A 25878-nucleotide genomic window follows, 5' to 3' on the forward strand; every position below is an offset into this window, starting at 1 on the left:
GAGACCAGCAATAAGCTGGTTACGGATAATAGTTTCATATTAGTAAAGACATTTCCAGAGGATGATGTTTCCATTTTTCCTAGGGATTTTATTTTACTCAATATCTTAGTCATATCTAAGTCATTTTGCATTACCTCTAAAAAATTTTATTTCTATTTTCCATTGTTCATTTAATGGGACATGATCAAATAATTCGTTTTGGTCAGAGATGTCAACTACTACAAAGGATTTAGTCGTTGGAAATCTTTGTAATAAAAAACCTCCGGCAGAAATTGATTCACCCTAGAATAATTCAGACAGCTGCCCAATTCCATCAATACCAAGCACAGATCCTCCAGTGTGGCATATTGAGGGGGAAAACAATTCAGTGCTTTGCCATTATCTCTTTCATTCACCCGGTTCCCCAAGCTCAACCTCACTGTAACAGAAGCCTTTTCATATGCTTTGATCCTGTTAATAATCATTTGCTATGCAGCTGAGAAAGAAGGGCAGATTGAGAAAGCAGCAGAATGCAATGTGCTGATAATGGCATTGAGAAACAAGGGGAGAGCTTGGAAACTTGGAACATTTTGTGGTGTGGGAGTTTCAAAAACCCTGTGTTGTCCTTCCCAGATATTTTCACACAATATGAAAAAAACATTAAATGGCCTCGCTCAAGGCTTTTATGCTGTCCGGAGAGTATTGCTGTCCTGATGAAATAAACTTGAATTGGAGACCATTTTTTCCTTTTTCTGGGAAATAAATTGAAAAGAAAGGATGTTACTGATATTGAAATTCATCTTTCCCTGTCATACTCCATACCTCTGGTGAAAATTTTTTCTTGCTGGACTGGATGCTTATCTTGAGTGGTTCTGGATGAGATGAGAAAAAAAAACTGGAATCATATGCAAACTGGTCAGCTCTGCTGGCAAGGTCGAAAAAGGAAAGCACTTGCTGGGGGCAAAACCGAGCCAAGAAGTTCAACTGTTTTTCATCCTTTTCTCTCCGCCGGGGTTTGAGATAGATTACTATGGCTTTCTCCAATTTCTCCATAGATACTGGAGCTCATACGGGGCCTCTCATCCCTACTGGAGTCGTGATCAGAAAGCAAAAAAAGTCTCCATGTTTCCAAAGAGGGACAGAGAGCTAAAGACGTTTTAAGCTGTTTTGCTCTATTCAAGACAGCCAACACCTTTCCTGAAATGTCCATTAAAAAGGGCTGTTATGCTGTATAATATGCATATGGACATTTGCAACAGAAATTCACACCACACTGGTTTGTGGACATTGTGAATTTTACTAGTCTGTGGAATATATAAGTGAATCCACAGATCAAAGGTATGAAATCCACAAAGTTGATGTCATTTTGAAAGAAGAATCGGTGAAGGCTCACATCCTTCTATCACAACAACATGCCAAAGGGAGCTATCAAAGTGACAAAGCAGTGATTTCATGAGTTCTCCCACCGGCAGGTAGGGCATCTGATGGTGAAGGACAGAGGGATTTATGATCCTGGTATGCTGCCTGTCACTCCAGATTGAGAAAATAAAAATGGGTGTGAGGGATTGTGTCACTCTCTGATAAACAGGGGGATGGATGGCAGTGACAAAGCTGGAGATGTGCTAACATATGTGTGAGGGCTGTGATTAAAAACAGCTGTTGTTGAGGAGTCAGTGGTGTTTGTGTGTCTGAATGAACGCATGACAGGGATATTTATGCAGGAGTAGCTCCTACCATACAGACATGTAGCTCACATTGACGGCGGTAAACCTTAATGGCAGGTTGGCCGTACATAATGGTGTCTAACCACAGGCATTTTTCTTGGAAGTCATCTGAGATTAAGTGTGGTTGCAGACAGTATGTAACAGTTGACTCATTGCATTTGAAAGTCCCTGAAGATCCAGAATTTACCGGCAAACCTGCTCCTTGAGTAAATATGGCAAAAAGATAGCAATTATTTAGATTTTTCAAGCACATAAGCTGCTTTCAGACCTTTCCTGCCAGCCCTTGGTACAATGTCCAGGAAATTCACAGTGAGCCAGTGGTCATGTTTTGAATATGTGTTGGACACAAAATCAGAAAAGTACATGTATCTTGGAATGAAAAAGGGTTGTGATAAGCATAGTGGAGGTTGACAAAGAAGTCAACTTGGAAAAATAATGAGACCCGAGAGCTTATGATGTTTTTGCATAAATGTTACCATACTCCTCTAGGCATTCTCCTTACTGACAGGCAAACTACCGAAAAGGTCCAAACCCAATTTGTTATTTTAGGTTATAAAAAAAATGTGTACAATTGATGGTAAATTGCGGATTTTCAGTAAAACCCATTAAACACTTCTTGTGATGAACCATTGTTGTAAGATAATTTTGAGTCCTTCCTGAAAGAAAAGTACATCTATTTCATATGGCATGGTTCACGATGAGCACTGGTTTCCCTTACAAGAAGCCTCATACAACATGTGTAAGTCATCCATCTGAAGTGTCGTAGGGCCCATGTGTTTATGTATATGGAATACAGAATTAATCCACTGTGTCCCATGGTCACATGGAGTGATAAGAGTGGTAACATTTTCATGGAGCTTTTCTTAATCTTATCCCTGAGATGAATGAGCACCAGTGACCACTAAGGCTACAAAGGCCCTTAACTTTATCCCATCTCTCGTACTTAACTTTTATCCTACTGAGTACTTATCCCTGACTTTACTTCTCTTCTTCATTTACTCTGTTCTTAACACCATCCCTTCAGATATATCCTAAGCAACCAAGGGTCTAAGAAATAGCAGGGTAACATTTTCCTTCATTTCCTCCTTTTAATCTGTATCAATTTTTAGATGTATTGCTCATGTTCAGAGCTTATTCATGACATAATGAAGTAAATGCCATAAAGTTCATATTTCATTGATATCTTAAAGCCAATACACATTGTAACCATTCTTAAAAGCCTAATGCTGCACTACTGCAATTTAATGAACTATTAGCCCTTGCCCTTTTTATTACCATGCCCTTGTGGGCCATTGGAGTAATTCCACCCCGGTGCCCTGTTTTTATTCTCAATCTGGGCCCTGGCCCCTTAGTGTCAAAGACATATGGTCCAGATGTTAGCCCAGACGATGGGGTCACATAGACCTCACCAAATCATCTGCCAACTGCACTGACATCTGCATGCATAGTACCTTTGTGGTCAATAGGAAATGGCCTCTTTAAGCTAATTGAGTACCGCTGTGCTACAAGACTAAACACTGGAAAACCTTGTAGCCACCAACTGTGTCTCTCCTCATCCTTAGATGCGAAATATAAAATCTTGGTAGACAGATTTGCTTTGATTGTAAAAGTCACCCATAGCACCCACCTCATTAAAGTCCAACATGAGTAAGTAATTTTTGAGGGAGCACTGGAAACTAGGCATAATAGATGTGGCAATTGTGGGCAGGCTCATGAGATGCATTGAACACAGTGCCTTTTGAGATTGTGTAGTTAGCAGGGAATACTACAGTATAAACTACTGTCTGAGTTTACATAGACGAAACCGGAACATCTAAGAGAATAAGTGTTTTGGGCCTGTAATTAGCATTAATCTGATGCGATAGGATTAGTTTTTTTAAGCCTCCAGCCCAAAAACATTATCAATTGAAAGTACTGCATCTTTTGTGGGAAAAAAAACTTAGTAATACAATATTATATAGATGTTATACTGGTAATATTTCCATTCCAGTGTGATCGAGACTGTTCCTGTTAAGCACAAGTAGATTGTGGCACATTTAAGCAAATGTAGCTGTAACTCTTGTTTGCATTCAACGTTAGGTTGCATCATTAACATCAGGACCTGTGTCTATTCTCTTTTTTGTGACCACTTACAGGTGCTTATGTAGTTCTTCCTTGAACTGTGACACCATGGCAGGTTTTTTTTTTACGGCAGACATTTTGACACAAATAACAGCAAAAAATACAGGTTGTACTCATAAAATTAACAATGGCTCTGTTGATTCAACTATGATCTGGAGTCAGCAGGCGAAAGATCACCACCCTGAAACTGAAGTACCTGTCAAAATGTCTGCAGTGATAAATGGCTATTGGGTGCTTAATCTTGACATGACACCCACACACCGGGAGTTTGAAACAAGCAAAGACTTTGTCCACACTAATACAGTACAATTATCCCTCCCTACTAAGACTAGTTGCTGGATTTGCCTGCATGCCTCTTTCCTCTTCTGCTCTTGAGCTGATTGTTTGCTGTTTTCAAACAGATGACAACATCTAACAGTTTGTGCTTGATGCTTACATAGCAGGACTTCCAGTTAGTGATGGCCAAAGCGGTGCGTCACTGCACAAAGTGTCTACATTGAAGGGGGTGGTGCCCTGATTTGCATCAGGTACAGCTTTTGCCTGTTTCAGACCTAGTTGAGGACGAAGTTCACATAGTCTGTGAACTTTGTTGAATTCCCTAACCGGAAGTTGCGTTGGATAAAAGCGTCAGCTCAATGACTTTTAATGACATGTAATAAAAAAGGTCTGTTATCTATTATCTTGTTTCAATGTAGAACATTTTTGTAGCATGAAAAGGTGACACACTGTTTGAATCACTATTCAGATTACTTTGCCATAACAATAAATACAATGTCTTATTTTAGCACATAGTTGTAGCGCACCCTCTTGGCTCTAAGGTTTAGCCAATGAAATATAAACGATAAATCATGCATGTTTTTTATTGAGTTATATTTTCTTTCCTGTTAAAACATTTCATCAGGGTGTAAATTGCAGGCCCAAAGAGAGAAAAAAGCATTGAAAATGCTGCACATCTGATTTCACTGCTTCGCCCCTCATATGCTTAATTTGACTTATTTACGAAGGGGAGATAACCTACTCCGTCTAGACCCAGCTACTCTACAAGGCATTAGGCTACTGAAACATCTACTAGATTTGTACCTGCGCTACGATCCATATATGTGGAGGTTGACCGCTGCTCTGCTCCGACTCTGTCTGCAAGATGAAAGGTAAAGAGGCATCAGGAAACTGATAGGTGTCACTGGGAATTCATTCTTACCGAGAGGATTCAGCTCAGCCTCATTCTCTCACTCCATCGCCCTCTTGGAACAACATGAACTCCTTAATGGGCCTTGGTGCCTTAATGGGCCTTGATGCTGAGACTGTTGTTAGAGTGCTTCACATATGGGGGACTGAACATGAATCGATAAAGCTACGCTGTCAGTCATCTGTCAGTCATCCTGTCACTGTTCTTAATTCCCTTAGTTTCTTATATGCTCTCTTTAAATGTGACAAGATTTGTTGATTAGATTCTCACCATTCTTTACTTGTCTGAGCTACTTCCCTCATCACTCTCCTCTGTCTCTGTTATGTTTGGGCTCCCTCATCATCAGCTGCACTGTCATACTTGTTCTCTCTCTCCCTCCCTCCCTCCCTCCCTCCCTCCCTCCTTGCATAGTGCTTGAGCTTCTCCTCCCTCCCTCCCTCTCTGTCTCTCATTCATGCACCGGCTGCATCTCGACTACGTTTGTCATGTGGCTCTTTCCGCCGTTCTTCTGCCTAGCCGTGGCTCGGATACACGCCACTGTTTTGTAAGTAGTTAGTCACCTTGTTTTTTTACACTCTGTAACTCCTTCCTCTTCCTGCGCTTTCAGAACTACCAACTGTTGCTGTCTGTACTGCATGACGGAAGCTTATTGCTAGCATACTGCCAGGCTCAGAGACACAGATGGGCAGGGTGATCTTACAGGACTTCAGAGATCTGCAAAGAGAAGATTGTGAATAGGGATTGATTAGTGAAGTCAGGGAGAAGCTGAGGAGAGGGAATCACTGGCCATGCTATCTATCATTATTATCTCCTCCTGTCTGGAGTGCCTCAATATTCAGAGAAGGGACTTCTTCTGACAGGACACCCTTTAATTATACAGGATGTTTGTGTTCGGACAGACTGGCTGATGTTAATGAGCGCTCATGGAGCAAAAGCAGCTTTTCTAGTTAAGTGTTTTTAGATGACAATGGAAGTGTGTCAGGGCTGGAAAATGCTTTTGTCTGTATGCTAAACCTTTTCGACACAAACATAGATGTTTATGTTCTTTGGTCTTGTCTTAGTCTCTTATACTACATTGTATCAGTCAAGTGCTCACCTTTCTCTCGTTTGAATATTGAATTTGTGTTTGAGTAGCTTTCTCAGCTTAAAACCAATTAAAATATAAGCTACATCTGCTTACATCTGTTGTTTGCACCCTGACTCCTCTCACTGCACTTACAGCACAATCCTTCACAGTCTGCATAGGAAATCCAAACCATAATTAAAGGATCTTTAACAGGATTTCATCCTACTGTAAAAAAGTACCTAAGCTCTAAATCGACTGTAAGAAGAGAGAGAGAAATGCACAGGAAAACAAAAATTTTCCAGTAAAATATGTAAAAATGTCATGGATGATGTCAAAAATACTAGATGGTTTTATAGAGAGCGAGACCAATACTTGAACCTGTGCCAAGACGGCCTCATATAGCTTCCATGCCCCTTTACCCCGGTGCACATTTTTCTCTCTCGTCCTTTTCCAGTTTTGAATTGCTTCACAGCAAACTTTTCTCCAGCCAATTGTCTCAGCTAAGGTGTAATTTGGCAGGGTTCCATCGCTCTTTATTCCCATTTGACCTACAGGGGAGTGCTGAGGCTAGGCTGTGACAAAGTGAATCGACTGGGCAACAAAGAACCTGGAAGCCTCCTTAGACAACCGTGGAGACAAATGTAAAAACTGTTGTTGCCAATGAAAAGCAGTTGACATCTGTTTTGTCAGGATAATTTCTTAATTTCCAAAAATGGTGTTGGCCAAAAATGTACAGTCTGTTTCATTATTTTTTATTTATTTCATTCTGGCAATATAACTTAATATAATCAACATTTTTGCATATTAATCTGGCATTTTTGTCCATAGTGTTTTGAAATATGAACACTTGTCTTGCTCTGTAGTTCTGTGATAGTTATTTGAATCACAGATGGAACACTTGCTGCAAATGTTACATTTTTTACACTGTTTTTACTGTAATTACCTTTTAATTTGTGCCAAGAAGCATATTTTGATGGCATTGCTTTTTATTATAGCTGGAGGCTCTTTTTTCCAATAATGTCAAGTGGAGGGCATCTTGTTCCTTCTGTAGATAACTACAACAGATTCGTAAAACCTTTGGTAAAGATCCAACGGTCTTGTTGTGATGAAAGACTAGAGCCAAAACAAAGTTTTAAGTATGGACTCCGTGCCAATTCTTTGTCTGAGCCCAATGCCCATGATGAATTATGATGAAGTCTTTTTTTAAAGAGTTCTTGGACAAGATTTTGTTCCACATACTTTTGAAGCACGCTTTTCAGAAGAATCTGGTTTTCTGGTTGTCGGGTGTCAGAAAATGTGTAGCCTGACACTACTCAGCAGTGTTTCCCATAGAATAAGATGTGTCTGTGGTGATAGTCATAATTGTGAAATCCCAGTAACAAATAGCAGGTGTTGTGTTTTGGTCTGCCAGATAAGAACTGCATGCATTTCGCGCTACTATGCACACCTAAAGCTGAAACTACCGAGGTTAGTTCTGGCTGTCTGACTAGGACGTTAAAAACTTCATGGGGCTTTTTTATTTTATTGACTGTCAGCAACACAGTGGGATTTCAGCCGGTGCAGCTTGTGACCAGTCTGAATAAGACAGCCAGGTCAAATTAAATGCATGTGTGTGTGAGAGTTGAGAAAGTTTGAGAGCAGGTCAAGTGCTGCAAACAGCAACATAACAAAACTCCAAGTGGGAGATCTGTGTTGTTATGGGAAAGAAATTTTGGATCATTATGAAACAGTGGCAGGACAAAGTAGGCAATGGCGGGCCGCCACAGTCTAGTTAATTATGGGGAAACATTGAATGGACTGTTGGTTGACTAAACACAGTCCCAGTTTTTAGGTATTTTTGGACAGAAGACCTGCAGTCACCATGTCCTGCATATTTGTAACCACTTAGAGCTGCACCGGTGCTGCCTAAACAGCTTGACAAATAAGTCTCAAATAGTTTTACATCTTTCTATAAGACAGAACATTTATTATTATCTTCCGAAGGACAGCTCCAGCAGTTGAATAGGCTCTAAAGGCAAAAATAAATTTACTTTATTGAATTTGTATTAAAAAAATATTAAGGTATTAGCTATTATTTTCTAACATATGACTTTTCTAAGAGGTTTGGTGTGGAATTATAGACATATTACGATTACTATGAAGTAAAACAGTTAAAAAATAGGCCACAGTTTTCAGACTTTACCACTCAACTCATCTCTCTGCAATGTCAGTAAATCAAATGCGAAGTCACAGTGATACTTGTCACTGTGGAGCCCAATGCAATAACCTTCTGCAGCACATGAGCTGTCACCGAAAATATAGAGAGCACTTGGTTGGAGTTGGTCGTTATGGAGACAAGGGAAAGATGGAGCTAGGGAATAACGACAAAAGTGACATAGAGCATCTAGCATATCAGCCACTCTGATTTCTGGGTTAGGCTGTTTTTGCATATTCATGAAGCAGCACATAGGACTGATACATGCTTTTCGTGCAAGTTCCATCTGATAGCGACAATGTCTTTGTCTGTGTGTCGTTGACCCTGCCACTAAGCTCTACATTTTAAGTGATGATTTGTCTGTGGTCGTCCACTGAGCCCTGTTGTTGTGTAAAAGCGTCCTGCATGTCCTCGTACTCAACCACAGACTTATACTATATCCAACACCATATTTAAGAAATTACGTTTTAAGACAGGCTTGCCTTCACAATACCTTAAATTAAGTGTGATGGATGATGGTGAAAACTAGAGACAAATAGCAGTTTAGTGATGTTTCCTTTTTTTTTCAAAGTGACAAGGCTGTAACCCATACAGTAATGCTGAATGCCATTGAGCAACATTATGTTGTGTGGATACCTTATAGTGTGAACTCCAAAGAAAAAAATGCAAGCCAGACAAAAATTCAAACTGTTTTTAGTGTGTCAAAGCAGCAACTCACACTCCGTGTCTCAGCGAAAAACACTAGTGAGCTAGAGTTGTGAGTCCCATGGAAGGGAGTTTTACAGGTAGCAGATGGACCAACAGCTGTTGTTCACTAGGTATGACGTAAGGATTGCAGTCAACATAGATCACCGAGGCAGGGACATGCGTGCAATGGCACCTGTAAACACCCGACTGGGAATTGGAAGTCAGCGGAAATGTGCAAAGCAAAGTGTTAGGCTGATACTGGAGGAAACTCTGATGAGAAATACAACTAAAGGTTTGATCATTATTCTTACGAGTGCAAGAGTCAAGAAAGAATTTTCTTTTCATTAACTACCCTGCTGTCATTTGTCCATTGAGCCCTTAACTAGTGAGTAATCCAGCTGACCTGCTTAAGTCAACTTGAGCTGTTTTTATTGGACAACTTCCAGGTCTGTTGCTCTGAGAGAGTGTGGGAGTAAAGCTAAGAACCAACAGAGCATCGGATGTGTAATTCGGTCTTTAACCTTCTTAACCTTTAGAAACGCTGTCCTTGAACTTTTGCTCTTATGAAAATGAGCCTTAACTCTCTGGAGCAGTACTATTGACCCTTAATCTGTCCTTCATGGTACGCATGACACAGAATGGTATTCTACATACCAAAGGGCCCTGCACTGTTTAAAAGAACAATGAACATGAAATTAAGAGAATGTAGGCACAATGGGCTCTGGACTCACATATTTTTGCACATCAACACTGTCACCAGTAATTTTCCAGACATTTTAATATGGGCCTGGCTGGATTGTGTCACACACAGCCTCTCCGGATGATTTCAGAAGATTATCCTATTCACACATACTGTGGATAAACTGCACGCACATAAGATAACTAAAACACAGTGTGTTGGTACCATCTCAGTTACAAATATACTCAATCAGACCAAGTTATAAAGGGGAGGCTTATATGCAAAGGTACAAACTGCATTTAGTCACTAATGTATGGGTTTTATCATCACAGGACCTCCAAGGATTTATACTCCACATTCCAATTTTGACATAATTTTTTCCATTCTTAAGTGATTCAATTGGCTCATAAAAAATTCAAGGCTCCTGAAATGACTGTGGCTAATTGCATAACCCAATCAGATGCTTCTTCTGGGGAAACTTAATGCCGAACATTTCTTTGGATTGAATCTGAAAAGGGAGAACAGTTTTGCGTTATAAATTTTTCTTGTATGCATAGCAACACTTGGAAATCTGGAAACACATAACCTCAAACAGATCCTGCAGCAAAAGGAGGATTACATTTGAATGGGCTGAGCAATTTCAGTTTCAATCTGCACCTTCCTTCACAGTTGACATTAAACCCACCAACAGGATTAGGAGAACTATTACCCTCCAGTTTATTTCAACATGCAGGATGCCAGGACAAGATGGATGTTTTCATATTCCTCAACTGTGCATCGTGCATGTATTGTCAAATGTAAAACCTGATACATTGACCAGGGAAATATGCAGATGAACATACAGAAACAAAACTGTCATGACTGACTGTTAAACCTCAAAGCACCCAGAATCACTACAAGATAAAATAGCATTCATGGTCATCATTGTGTCGGAATTTTAGTTTTCTTATATAAAACTGGCTTTTCTACTCAAAGGAAGACAGTTAAGTTCCCAGTGTGCTAATGGTTCCCTTGAGTTACAATGCACAACAGCACTGTTTTACTCTGAAACCCATTATTTTCAATGGCTTGCACCATGTAAGTATTTTTCATTGCAGCAAGCAAAGCGCACACATTGATTATCTTTCTGACTCTGTCTCTGTTTCTGCTTCCTGGTCTCTGTAGGTTCCAGCAGTAGGTGCTCTCTGCTCCTCCAGCTTTGACTCCATGGCTGCCACAGCTGCTGCTTGATTCATTGCTGTGAGTATACTCCTTTTCTGTAGACGTGTATCTATGTGTGTGCATATTGGTTTCTCAATTTGTGTTTCTCCCATGTCCTCATAGGCTTTTAATGGTTCTTTAGATAGCACATGCAGCACACACACTTGAAATAATGGCTTATAGAATCTTCATTTCATCCTCAGCAATAGACGTCTCCCTGTGGCTTTATTTGTTGTACTGTTTTGTAGTGAGTTACATTTTTGTGACTCTAAAGGTTGATGCCAAGTGAGACTGGTAACTCCCCATGGACCAGAGTCATGTTCAGTTCCTTAACATGTTCCTAATTTGGGAGAGACATGGTACCGGCTGCTTAGGGCAATATGGTATTGGCCAATTCGGTTATTGGGTCGGCCTTCACATGACAAATTCTAATCTTGGTCCTGTTGTGTTCTCACAAATTCCTGATGGAAATGGATCTTTGGCAACTAAACGTTTCTCAAAAGTAATGCTAGCTATACACTTCATTTTTTGTTTGTCAGTCTGTTATTTAGTTAGGCAACGTTATAACTGCTGGACGTATCGCCATTAAACTTTGTGGATGTGGTATGGGTCAGGAAAAAAACTGTCAAATTTCATTGGAGATTCCGGATTTTTTTAGCCCCCACTTTCTTTAACATCCCGAGTTGGGCCGTTTAAGATTTCTATTCTTAGGGAATATTTCATGGATCTGAATTTCAGATCCAAATAAAAAAAATCTGATCGAGTGAATTTAAATGTGTTTTCAATATGGGACTGTTGGGCCTTGGCAGGGGCATGAACTCCTACTTAGTGCCATTTTGACTGCTGGCTGGTGCTGGGCAGGTACAGTTTTTTTTGTGCAGAAAATAGCCACCTGTCTGTGCAAAGCTGGAGAAAGCAGCGAGAGGAAAAAGGAAAAATATTGTTGTCTTGCCATTAAATCGCAATAATATCATAATAAAACACACTAGAATGCTCTGCACAGTTGAGTGAACTGCAAGGTTCTCTGATAATTCACAGTATATAAATCCTTTAATGCTTAGTTTTAATTCTTATTGTTGTCAGGATTTTATCAATGACATTGTGCTTCCCTTATTATCTTGCTAATGATCTCTGTTTCCATATGCCTCAGTGCCAGCTTGGTGAAAAGCAGTCATTTGTGTCGTAGTGTCTCAACAGGTTTGGGTCCTGCTCTGTTTACATGTGCTCCGTCTACACCACATAAAATACTGTGCTTGTATGATAATAATAGATTTATTCGTCCCCTTTGCACTTCACCTGAAAGCAATAAAGTGGCGTAGGTTGACACGCTCCCGCTGCATCTGCCTTCTCCGGGATCCCTTGGTATCTGCTGCTGATGTTTTGTTTTAGCTCCTGGCAGGGTAAAGCATGGAGGTGTTGTGTTTACTGTAATTGGAGCTCTTGATGCCAGCAGTTGTTTTTCTTGGCCCACACCTCTAGTGTTGTGCCAGTTCACACTCAAAAAGATCTAGTTAAAGGTTTAGTTCATGAAAATTAACTAGTTCACGTTCATAGTTCATTTTCTAAAATGTTTAACTAAGTTCACAGATCCAGTGTGGATTGTAGTGGAAACTGTATTTGCACTGTTTGTTGCCACTGTTCTTTACCAAAGTAACTTACCTGCTCATTTATGTTAACACTCCTCTTGAACACAGACACCTCACTTTCATCGGAACCACTACGAGATAGATAAACCTTCATACTACAAGAATGAAAGCTATATGTGTCTATCCAAAACAGAAATGCAGTAAACAGCTATTCACTGATTGTGATTGGTTGTTGTTGTTGTTATTGCTGTTGTTGTGCTATTGAGCTGCCTGGATGAGGCAAAGCCTGCTCAAACATGATGGGTCAAATTAGAAACAGAAAACATAAGACTTCCATCTCCAAAATCTTTTCCGATGCCTATAGATTCTGCACATTCACATGCAGAATCATTATTTTTTGACTAAGACTCAAGTAATGTCAACTTATTGAAGTTGGTTTCCAATATAAAGCTAAGATTCTTTAAGTAGTACAATGATTTTATTTTCTCTTTTACCCTCCTGTTCCTACCTCTTTCATCAAAGTCGGTCACGTTTTAAAATATATCGCGATTTCACACAACACCATACGCAGCTGTGAAGGTTCTCCTATTATAAGCTGGATGGGATTAGCATAGCAATGCTCCAGAGAGCACAGTAAGCAGGCAGAGCCGTGGTTAAATCATTAGTGAAATAAGCCTGTCCCCCCGTTACCATCAGTCTTGAGTCCAACTCCACCATGAAGAAAAGAGGGATGGGGTAGTTTCTACACCCACAGAAACCACCGTTTCTTTTTATTGGTGGTAATTGCGAACTCTTATCAAACCCCCCCCCCCTCATTTGTCTCCGAGTTGAACGCTGTAGCAGAAGCAGGCGATTGTTCTTGGAAGAAAGTAGGACAAGCTTTTTTTCCAGCAACTTCGGTTTTGTCTTGGGGCTGTTTCTGTCTATTGCAGCTTCCTATATATTCTGCCTATACACTTTCTTTCTCATGCTTGCACTTCAGAAGGACTAATTAAGGCAGGAGTATGCTAGAGTTAATTTAAAGTAACAGGAGTACTACTTTATTCATCTTTTCCTTACCTTACGTAGTAGTCTTCTAAAATACTTAGCATAGTATATTATATATATTTGATGTTGAACTTAGTCTGACAGCACCAATATTTTGTAGTCTTTCAATAATTCCTAATGAGCAAAGAATAAAGTTGTTGAGAAAGATGCTGACAGAAAGGGAACACTAAACTGTTAAGTTTCATAGCTATTACAAATGAATATTATATTCATTGACAGGATGACAACGTGCTGTCTGCTCTGCCTAAATTAGCAAAGGCAACTATAGTTCAGGCAGTTAGATGTATTTGTGATATTAAAGTCCTGAAACCATGAGAATTTGCTGCGATCCCAACTGGTTGCAGTTCAATGCATCCTCACTAGAATCCCAGAAATACCCAGTGATGCTACCCTCAACAGCGTTAGTTAGGAATCGGGGAAGAGAAAACCATCCTCTCTTCTCCACAGGCATGACCAACCTGCCCCTGGGTAATCAGTCTTAAACCACAGTGTGGAGACGAGGAGTGAGTGAAACTGAGTGTGCGGGTGCGTGCGTGCGTGCGTGCGTGCGTGCGTGCGTGCGTGTGTGTGTGTGCGTGCGTGCGTGCGTGCGTGCGTGTGTGTGTGTGTGTGTGTGTATGTGATAGAGAAATAAGAAAACTTTTTGATGATGATGACACGCTTGTTATTTATAGCCCCACATCTGGATTGTACATTAATACAGACCTGCTGTAGTGCTGTGTGTAGAAGTTTTTGGTATGTTTTGTGTATATTGTACATTAAATCCTGTTTTTCCAAAACCAGAAAATAATTACAGGACTGAAATTATATGTGACAAAAGAAAAGAAAAAATACTTATTTAGACTTAGGCTATTTATTGAAGATGTTAAAAGAAATGTTGTTCATGTTTGACCAGGGCAAGCAAACCACCATTGAGTTTCCCACTGAGCAGACTACAGATCTGTTTCATCACCCTCTGCCTGACAGTTTTCCTTGGGGTTAAAGTTAAAGGTTATTTTTTGTTCCCCCTTGCCACCACCGTGATTTCTAAAGTAGTGTTATGAAAGGGGAATGTACCACATCATAGTCTGCATATGACTTTGGACACTTGAGATGTTTTTCCTCTGCATAAATGGCTCTCCAGAAGCTAAAAAAGGACGGAACTGACAATGTTCATGTTGCACATTTGTACCTGCTCCAGTGACAAAGAGTTTGGGAACAATAAGGTGTCACGCAGTGTGATTTTTCCTTGAACATTTGGAACATTTTGTTCCTGCTCAGAATTTATGGGATCAGGTAGAAGATATGCAGCTCCCATTAATAGTATCCCATACTTGCATATGCTCCTTCACAAACAAATACATGTTGTACTAATTGTGTATGCTGGCTTTGCTTTGACTTCTGAACATTTTGTTAAGCCCATAGAGATATATTTCCAGTGCGTCAAAATTTGAGTAGAACTCGCCAAGGAATAGACCTAGCCTGTATTTTTTGATTTTTTCTTCTCTTTAAATTCTTTCTGACTAGATGAGGAAGGAAGTGCATTGATGCCCTCAGATGGTTAAAACAACAACAACAAGTTGGTATTTAAACAGAAATGATGTAGGTGTTTATTTGTATATAGTACAGTGGCCTTTCAGGAGGCTTGTTGAGATGCATTTTAATGATAGTTGCGATAGGGCGTACTTAAAGCTCAGATCAAGTCACCCGAGACACATTTTAATGCCAGGAATGAACAAGGCCATATATCCTGTGTTGTCTTTGTGTGTAGTTTGCACTCCCACACATCTCACACATCTGGCTGTGCCTGCTCTGCCCCTCTGCTGGTGTTTGTCTGGAGGCCAGCGGGTTGGTCTCCCCAGAGACCCACACTGGCTCTTTCCCAGACCAGACTCCAACAACTCTCCCAGAGCTTGCACAATACCAAACACTGCAGTGGAATGCTGTTGCTTTCCCTTTTTCCTTCATTTTTTTTTTAGCTCTGCTCTCACTCTGTCATTGAGTTTCTGGTACTGATACTCTCTCCCTGACTCAAGTGAATGAATGTGCTCTTTTTTTCCTCAAATAGTCCCAACTGGCACGTCAGGAGCTGGAATGTTGAATTAGTTATAATAATAGCTGATAAGAATTGGCAGATATGAGCCTAACCTTGAGTATGTATATCAGTTTTTGTCATAAGAGTTAGATAAAAACTTCTTAGGAATAATTGTAAATATTTTTAATTTATATATCAGCTGATATTTGGTAATCCGAATAATTATTTTCTGTCTTATATCGGTATCAGCCCCAAAGAATTCACACAAGTCGGGCTCTATAGTCGACCCCTACAGACCTGACTCTACCACCACCTTTCTGCCACATTCCTGATTTGTCTTTTTTTCCCTGCACTCAGTTTTCAGGCTGCAGAGATAACATCTAATAATTTAATCAATTGGCTCTTCTGACAGCCTTCACCCCGATGGAGACTTTTAAGACTTTAATTGTTTTTATGTTCATTTCATGGTAAAGAATAGTTGAGGAGAATGGGACGTTCCTCATACACACGTTCTTACATGTACATGTGTGCTTTAATCACAAACCCTTAACTTTTGTGGTGCAAGTGGGAACCGCATATAGAGCATTTTTGCTGCTTAATGAGTTGCTGCTATCGACATAATCTGACTTTCTCAGCCGTGTTTTAACATCCTATGGATAAGATTTCCACAGCTTTTTCCGAACTTCAAGTTGTTAAACAACTGACATTTGGGACTCCGGAGGGATAATGTCCTCACTACTATAGTGAGGACATTGTTTTGACAATATCTGGTTTTGATTTGCCTGTTCCAAGTCCGATCTGTCAGTGAACAAGCTGTTGGAGATTCATACTGATGTTGTTTGGTGTTCACATTATTCATCACTGTCTGTAAGCACTACTACTAATAGTGCTTGTTTTCAGTTTGTTTACTGTTTGAGGACCAAAAACTTGAAGGATCTACAGGGGACAAGAAATGGTGTCACAAAGGAGAAATATGTTTTACCTTTCAAGAACATTAAAAGCATCCTAGCTTAAGGCATAAATTGTGGCATTTAGTAGTTATGTGTTCATAACGTATGCTCCTCTGTACAAATTGTTTGTCATTTTGCCATGTTTTAAGGCTTTTGTGACTGTCCAGTTAACTTGATTTACCTACAGGTCCTATAACCCCCGTGAGCACACAAAACAGCTTCAGCACTTTGGCATAATGACACGCAATTTATATCTCTACACTCACACACAAACACACACAGATAGCCAGTCGTCTAGCCACTTAGTACATCATAGTGGATTCAGTCCATTACACTCAGTCCATTCTCTGTTTCATCAATATGAATGAGCCCTTGATGCAGCATGAACAGTGTAAAGACCAATCCTCAGTGAGAGCCGCTCCTCCGGCATTTCTAATTCCTTTTTCTAGGATCATAGCACAGTATTAAGTTTTCATACATCAGTGGTCCCCAAATATTAAATAGTTCCTTAATCTTTACAGTCGTTGGCATTTGAAAGATCTTGTCGATAGCTGTCCTCAGATTGAAAAATGTATATACAAACATGATCACAACAATCATCTATACACAGATGATGCCTTTTTTCCCCCTTCGTTTTTTTTATTATACAGTGTTGGCTGTGATTTTTCTTCCTGGACAAAATGCAATATTCCCTCTACATCCCTCTAACTGTGTCTCTTTCTCACTGAAAGTCGCTTGAAGGACTTTGATGCTGTGGCTGTTGGATTATATTTTTCAGAATTTTTGCTGGTTATTGCTTGCAATGCATACGATTTTATCTTTTTTTCTGGGCATTAATAGTTCATTATACTTCCTTCCATTGAAGTAACTACAGTAAGATTCTTAGACTTAGGTCAAATAGTATAGCCTCTTTCAGACATTCACTGAAGTCTGAATAATCTCCGGATATTCTCTTGAGAGGCTGTATTAAAATCAAAAGGAATACAGGTATCTCAGGATGAAAAAAAGTGGTGCCATATTTGTAGAAGACACCGACGCAGATGTGATAAGAGCCGATGCTGGTATTGATGTGCTATATACAAGAACATGTGATCTCCACTGCGGCATTAATATGTTACATCCTGCCTCAGCCTGCTGAACGCAGCAGAGATTCCTTTGTTGTTGTGAACGTGTGCGGACATTCTCTGGTTTTCATATCTGAAAACAGCTTTTGTGAGAGTAAATTAGATCAGAAATAGGCTGGTAAAACTTCTGCTTGTACTCAGAACCAGCTACGAAACAGTTACAGCTGAACTTGGGTGGACCAATTCCTCTGTGTCTCCTCTCACCTCTTTGCTCTTGTCTGGCTCTCTGGGGTGGTCTGTGTGTTGTCAGCTCGCTGGCTTGTTTGGATTGTGAATGCATCTCTCGGGACGTTCTCTAGATTACCATGTCACTATACGTTGGCACATAAATCTCACAGTAAAGTCTGTAGTTAGAGTTTCTTTTTACTTTTTGTGTGTGTGAGATGTTTGTGTGAGGGGTGTGTTTGTTTTCCTCCAGGTGTTTTTTTCTCCCTGCAGCATTCTGTGCAGATCACGTGAATTTTAAAGTCATGACTTAGCCTGGAAATCAGACCAATCAGTTAGCTCATGTTTATTTACTTTCACAGATAGGTTGGCCCCCCTCTTGTTCAGACAGATTACTATCCGTCTTTCCAATCGTTAATTTAAAATAGGCCAAGTTTGATACAATCACTGAAAGAGGAGCGCCGCTGAGGGATTGTATGTTAACGAGGATGGATGCTGCTAATGTGGAGAGGTCTGTTGAATCTCCTTAACAGAAGATTTTAAGTTTAATTCATCAACCTTGTCATGCTGGTCACTTCAGATGTCACACAATGCACTGCTCTAATTAGTTTTAGGTTTACCCAATTGCATCAAGAGGCAATTTGGTTTGCGAGTGTAGATAACCCCCCTTGAAAATGAGTTGAGGGTTTCGTGACCAGTTCACAAATGCAAATTAATCGGGTGATGACAGGGCCAGTGAAAGATTAAGCTGGACAATCTGGTCAATCAGTCACTGGTCGGTCTATATGAAAAGATGGCCGCTCTTCTTGAAGAACAGAATGGAGGTGGGATATCAATGCTGATCGCTTATCTTGTGTGTGGAAGGTAATTTCAAGTTTAGAACCACTGACCACCAATCTGGTCATTATTTTGTTAATAGATAGTAGTCTTCCAATGAACCTGTTAAGAGACGTTGCGACTTTTGTAGCTATGCATGTAGCTAACTGCTTTGAACAGTAACTTCTTAGTAGGGCCTTCACTTTTTGTTAGAAATCCAAACTTTCATTTGAACATGGGAAACGTTAATATTCAAACAGCAGAGGGCGGCCACTGTTAGCTTGATATATTGACCTTGATCCTCCTGACAGACACCAAAGAATTCTGAAAAGCATGTGCTGTTTAATGTTCTAGAGCAGTGGTGTCAAACTCAATCACAGAGAGGGCCAAAATTAAATACTGGGACTACGTCAAGGGCCAAACAGGGTCAGCATAAATTAAACGGGATATTGGATAAAGTGCAAAAAGAAAACACATTTAGCTACAGCTACATTCTTCTTTTATGTTCATGTAACAGAGCCTTGAGTTTGACATGTAGGTTCTAGACAGTACATTGTAGAGTAGAAAACAAATGTAAGGCTGTTTGTCGTCTTGTCTTCTCATCTTTGTACCATATGAATTGTGTGTCATGTCAAATTTATTTGAACCTGATTTTGGGGAAAATGACAGCCCTACTTCTCATGCTGTTTAAAGTTTGTTGTCCATTTCTATGGTAGTTTAAAAATAAGAAAAATACAGACATGATACATTTGTGCTTTCTCCTTCTGACTATTGTTGCTGTGTTGTGCTCTTTTTTTCTTTTTGTAACCTAGTTTTACAGTTTGGGTTTTAAGCAAGTAAACACATCTCCTAACAGGTCAACACAAGAGACAGGCTGCCTATAAACTGCTCATCATGGTTTCATGGTGTGTTTGTTCCTTGCACAGACGTCTTTGTTCCAGCTGCTCACTGCTCTGCAACTTGAACTGCAGCCAACGTTTTTTACAGGCAGTTCTTTCTCGCACAAATCTCCCAAGCAGAGACAAAATAAGTCTCAGTGTTTCAGAGTGTTTCATTCAAACAACGCAGACAGAAGTCTAAACAAGCTTATGACTTCCATGGGCTGAGACTGGCATCACATGGTGGTGGTGTTGTTGGTAACAACAGTAACATACACAGTGCCTGGAAGAGTGCATTTCATTTATTGTTCCAGTCCTTGCTAAATTTGTGGACTACTATGGGAAAAATCCATTTGCATTAGACAAGGCTGAATATTAGAAATAATAATGACAATAATGATATGAATTTTACCAATTTTTTTTGCAATATCAGGCCCTATAATTATTAAATTATAAAAATAAATGATTCAGCTTTTGGCGAGTGAAAATATACAACATTACTGTCAAAGGGAGGCCAATAGTGAAAAAAAATATTATGTTCAAATTGCTCCGTGAACTAAAGACACATGAATATCTTAGCCTAATAAATCTTATTTGGACACTAGCTGCTTGTAAGGGTTGCATATTTATCTGTTCTATGAAGCTCATATATTTTAAATGGTATTCACACTCTCTCTCAGAATCCATTTTATTTTCCTTCAGCCTTTGTTCAATCAATATTTGTGAACATGGAAATCCCTCTCATAACAAGTGTATAAACTCCCCCATTCATGGCTAGCGTAATAAGAGTTTATTATAGCAATTTTATTGCAAATTTTCAGTACTTGAAATATGGATAGAAAGATATGATAGCTGACTTAAACCCGCCTTTTTCTCTTTCAGTGGCACTTTCAGCTGTCATATGCTGTCGAAAAACTAATGTTAATAAGCAGAGATTACTTATTACTCTTCTTCAATTGAACCTGTGCTTTACTTTTAAATAAAACAATACAAGCTTCATAATTAATTTGAACCGAAACACAGATTCAGTTAAGGAGCTAGGGAGAGTCGTATACCTGTCGAGAAGCTCCTTGAAACTTAAGTGACATTCAGTGGAGTCATTTCAGTCTTCTTGACAGCGTGTGTCTGTGGATACAAGCTGAAAGTTGGTAGAAATTGGGAATTATGTGGAGCAAGTCATCCATGAATCAGAATGGGTTTGCCCCTGGAATTGAAAACTAAATCACACCCTTTAGTCACATAGCTCAGGAAGATATTTGCAGAATCTGTCAGTGTCACATACTATAGGAAATATCATTCCATATTACTTGTCCCCTGGCTGTCTGAGTTTTTGTTTTTTTCTGAACAACTTAAGATGGTTTATGCTTAAATAGACATGTTATGCGCCATCAGCACCCATGACTAAGTCAAGAGAATAGTCAATGGCACCCACTGACTTAGAGGTTGTGTTGCTTTAATGGCTGCATGGGGAGAGACTTTTGAGGGTCATCATTTTAAATCCCTGGATGAGCTGAGAAAAACGTGAGGGAAGGAAGCAGTAAGTGCAGCCTGCATTTTATTTGCTGCTGTCAGTGTGCCCTTCACCAAAGTGCTGAACTGAACTGCTCAGAGCCTGTCGCTGTACAGGATGTGCTCCCAGCTGTTGCTGTGGATATTATCCCGCACAATGACTGAGTGAAATGATGAGATAAGTGAGGGATGGATTTAGGTGTGATGGGTACAAATCAGGCCAGAGCCTTAAATAAATTACATTCATATTGTATTCTTGTATTACCTTATTGGGGCGGCTGTGGCTGAGGGGTAGAGTGGTCGTCCTCCAACCTGAAGGTCGGCGGTTCGATCCCCAGTCTGACCCATCTGCATGCCGAAGTGTCCTTGGGCAAGATGCTGAACCCTGAATGGCCCCCCATAGAATAACAAAGTGCTATGAATAGATGCACTGTATGAATGTGTGTATGAATGGGTGAATGTAAAACTGTACTGTAAAGCGCTTTGAGTGTTCATCAAGTCTAGAAAAGCGCTATATATATATACAAATCCATTTACCATTTATTGCAGAAGTATCATCCTCTATGTATGTCAATTAATAAATAATTACAATTCAAGTTTTTTCAAATAAAAACAACTAAAAGGGATACAACATATTGATATGGAGATAACACTCTCTACATTAACATGTTCTTATTAGTTTTATGAATGGTATTATTATGATTATGATTATTATAAATTCCTGTATCATTTATTTATAATCTTTATCAATGCTAAAAGACACTTTCCATAGGTTAGAAACAGAGAAAGCCAAGAAAAGCTAATATCTAGAAATATAAAGGACACATTATAATCATAAATTAAAGTGAAGTATAGGGGAGAATAAAGTACATACATTAAATGATATTCACCTTTTAGAATTAGCATAAATTTGACAAAATCGGCTTGTTTTGTTTTCAATGGCAATTTGTAATTTATTGCAACCTTTATAGTATTCCTTATTAAAAGAATCACTGAGTGTTTTTTACCGTGCTAGAAAAGTAGGCAGCTATATTCAACTGAAAATGGAAATAGAGCATGTTCCTGCCCAAATAATAATGTATCAGGCTTTAATATTATTTCAACTGTGTTTGTTTGTCTAATAACTCACACAAACAACAAAAAATAAGTTAATTACACAAAAAATGCAGCTTAACCATAATTAACAGTAGCATGAAGTCTGGTGTGGTTGAAAGTAGCATTGGTTATTTACTGTATTCCTGACAGTAATGCAATGTGTTGTGTTGGCTGATTTGGTAACATCTTGATATAATACTGTAAGGCTAAATGACCGCTCTGTTGAGATTATTTTGACTTGTGATGATGACGCTGGATTACTCTTGCCTTAACTGTGCACAGCTTTCTCCCACTGCTCGGCTTCTTCCACTGCACTTCTGTTCATATTTCATGTCTATTCTGCGCTTGTCTGTCCCAGTGCCACGGCTGTCTTATCATTCAAGCCCCCTGCCATAAAGCGGCAGAAAATCCTATATCCCATCTCCTCATGGCTTCAGCTTTCAGCCTCAGTTATTCCATTATTGTGTTCCAGGCTCAGCGTGCTCTCACTCACGCTCTGCATGAATGTGCTCTGGGTGGGAAATGAACTTCAGTCCTCTGCGTGCTGTCTTTTCTCAGGGGAAAACATTGCCTCTCTGTGGAGAGCTGAGTGTGGAAGAACTAAATAGAACTTGGTTTTGATGCCCCATTTCTTTACATCTCAGTCTTTCCATCTATTATTATTTTCAGTGCTCCCAGTTTGTTGTGTCGGTTCTCTCTCGGTCTTCCCCCACGTTCACTGGTATTGTAAGTCTCAACAACCTCATTTGAATCTTAAGTCTTCTATTTATGCCCAGTAGCTCATCCCAGAATAGTCATGCTTGTACTATACATCAATTTGTCCTTCTCTTTATTGCAAAACTGATGTTTAAGTAGAAGTTCACTGTTGCTTTCTAGGCATTTTTACTGAAACACCACATTGCTGTGGTTTCACATTATCTAAGAAAGTAGCTCTGGGACTTAATAATTTGATTCAGCTTGATTGAATTTTAGGTGACTGTTGGGCCTTGGCAGAATATTAACTTTATCATTTTGTTGACCATGTCAGACATTTAGCGAACTGTGCCGCTTCTCTCTGTGTCTGACAGACACTGGTAGTTATATACCTTTAACTCTGTGATGTTGTCTGGTATTCCACACCCTGGAATTTCAAGGCAACATCATATTTACAACCCAAAGCCGCTAATATAAATTTGAAGGTTATTTTTGTGCAGTGTTGCAGGTTAGTTGTATTCTGCAAAGATATTGGGACTTATCACAACTGCTACGGGATATTAGTCTGACTTTCAATAATTTTTTTCAGAGAAGTTACACATACATAAACCCACACCTAGAAACCAAATAATCAATTGTCCCTCTACCCATCTAGTGAGAAGAAAAAAAAACAGTCACTGTTGAGTCAGGATCTATTTAACCAATGTGGGTAGAGATGAGATTACAGTGGTGGCATTCTTCTCTGGCTGATATCTACTGGTTGCTAAATGCACTGTGACATCTTGGCAGTCTGTCTCTGAAAGGTCTCTGAAAGTGCTTTATCTCCCTCATGATGGGTATTTCTCTGACGTGTCAGTTCACTGAGCTATGACTTCTGGGGGAAGTGATGAGAGAAGCCTCAGGTGTATAGGATGAATGAGAAGGATGAAAGGATGGTGTATGTATGGGAGTTAAAAAAGATAGGCTGTTGAAATTCAAAGACTTACCCTTGTGTAGCATTGTGTTATGCAGTCAATACAAAGGTACATTATTGTGTCGTACCTTTGTTTTAGAACTGTAATAATTGTTATTAAGTATGTATTCATCTCAAGTATCCTATTGATCTGTGTCCAGTTGTTGTGACAATCTAAATCTTATACTGAAAATTCCTCTTGGTGCACATCCATCAGAGACAGTGTAAATCAGATCCAAGGTAAATTTCATTTTGGATGAATTCCTATTAAAGATGATGACTGATACACGTATATTGCACAGCCTGGCTTGTAGTTTGTGGTTTATGGTGAGATCATAGTATACTGGTTGCAAAACTAAATCAGTTTCTATAAAAGTCTGAGAAATTGATCCTATTTCTCACTTACTTGATTTATTACAACAATAAAGAATTTCATACGAAGTTTATGATCTCAATTGTTTCTCTCAAGTCTTCAATACAGCATGATGAGGATTAAATTATAGTAATTTTTACAGTAAAATAGATGTTAAAGCATAGTTTAGCTGTCAGGCTAACCTCCACTCCCAAATATGGTAACATACTGCTTGAAAAAATGCCAAGTGGGGCTTCAAAACAGCAGTTCACAAACCAATGGGTGACTTAATGGTGGGGGGCCAGTTAGGTAAGAACAATGCAATCCCATTATTAAGTTAAAAATGATCCCACCTGCTCTAAGTTATCGAACTCATGCTCCACTGTAAGCAAACTATTCTCTCCTTAGTGGTCAAATTGTAAATGCTCCATTCATTTAAATTGGGTTGGAACACAGTTACACAACCATACTGCCTTATGTCTTTGTATGCTCTGTGATGATTGTTGGGACATAAGATAAGTTATTGTCATGCACAGAGTTTCTATCTGTTCCTCTATTGCACTGCGATTGCATCCACCTTATTGCTAAGATCAAGGCTGCTTCACTGCATACTAAACTTGCATGCCACACACGGAGGGAAATATTTCTTGGATGAGTCTCACTGTGGTAGCTTTCAGTAAATAAAATTCTAGCCCACCAGTTACTGCTCAGAAAGTTATTCTTATCTCTGTATAGATGTGTATCTCACTTGGAAGTCTCAGAGCTGTTTGGTGGTAGTGGCACCGAGCAGTAGGTGCTGTGTGACATCTCACATGGGGCAAAACCAGATAGTGTTTTCTGCTTTCACGGCAGCAGATGGTCACACGTCGTGGGCTGACGCTGTATCTCATCTGAACGAATCAAGTGCAGTCTCAGAAACATAAACCCACCCTGCAACTTCAGGTCTTACATTTTAATTAAGCAAAGCTTTGCTGGTTCGTGGTGTTGGTCGACAGTTTGTTGTTTTCAAACAGAAAACTAGAGGTGGTGCCACCAGAATTTGAGCATTTCAGTGGGTGTAATGAATTATGTGAGTGTTTTTGTTGTTCACTCTCAGCATTGCAGCTGTCTTCATACAGCTGTAAGATTTCTTTCTATTTTCCTTTGGCTACTCACATTTCGGCACAGATGGGAACACTCACTTCCACACACAAAAAACACAAATGATGAAAAGAAGGGCACATACATTAATCTTAAAGAAAGTGATTAAAAATACAGATACACTCAAAAAGTGAACGAGTTCTTTTTTGGCCCATTGCCCATCCTTCCAACAAGTTTCAAGAAAATTGGTTCCGTAGTTTTTGCGTGACAGACAAAAAAAACAAATGAAACATAACCTCCTCAGGGGAGGTGGACAAAGTAATGAAAAACCACATGTGTTTAGAGAATTGATTTTGAAATGGTCATTGGATTGGAAAAAATTTATATTGGCTGCTACTCTTGAAAATCACTATCCCAACACAAATTCCCCAAAATGTCTGATTGTTTTCTGTAATACAGTATGTCAAGTTGAGCATCTTCCTGAAATATGGACAGGAGGGAGGCAAATTTACATATCTCAGAGGAAAGAGCGAAAGTGAGAAAGACAGCCTGAACGACAAAAGTGAGTGGGTACGGACAAAGAGCTGGAGAGAGAGAGAAGAGAGTTAGAATATTTGAGCTGGAGGGAAAAGACAAACAACAAAGAAAAACTTTGAAAGTGCAAGAATGGAGTAGGAAGAAACAAAGACGAGAAAGAAGAGAGCTAGTACAGTAAATCTGGACAAGCCGTCAAGTCAGAAGACAGACATCGGAGCAGCTGAGGTAAACAACAGAGATGGTT

The 25878-nt window shown here is 39.5% G+C and overlaps 1 protein-coding gene across 1 annotated transcript in view; it reads left to right on the plus strand.

The window, feature by feature from the left end:
- peak1 (pseudopodium-enriched atypical kinase 1) overlaps positions 1–25878 on the plus strand; it is a 99697-nt gene that overhangs the window by 39763 nt on the left and 34056 nt on the right. The window contains exon 3 of the mRNA XM_053426482.1: positions 10801–10875. The gene's annotated coding sequence lies outside the window, so the exon portion shown is untranslated. The remainder of the gene's footprint in view (positions 1–10800; positions 10876–25878) is intronic.

Source organism: Pleuronectes platessa, chromosome 7 (assembly GCF_947347685.1).
Source record: "Pleuronectes platessa chromosome 7, fPlePla1.1, whole genome shotgun sequence".
In the NCBI taxonomy this organism is placed as follows: Eukaryota; Metazoa; Chordata; class Actinopteri; order Pleuronectiformes; family Pleuronectidae; genus Pleuronectes; species Pleuronectes platessa.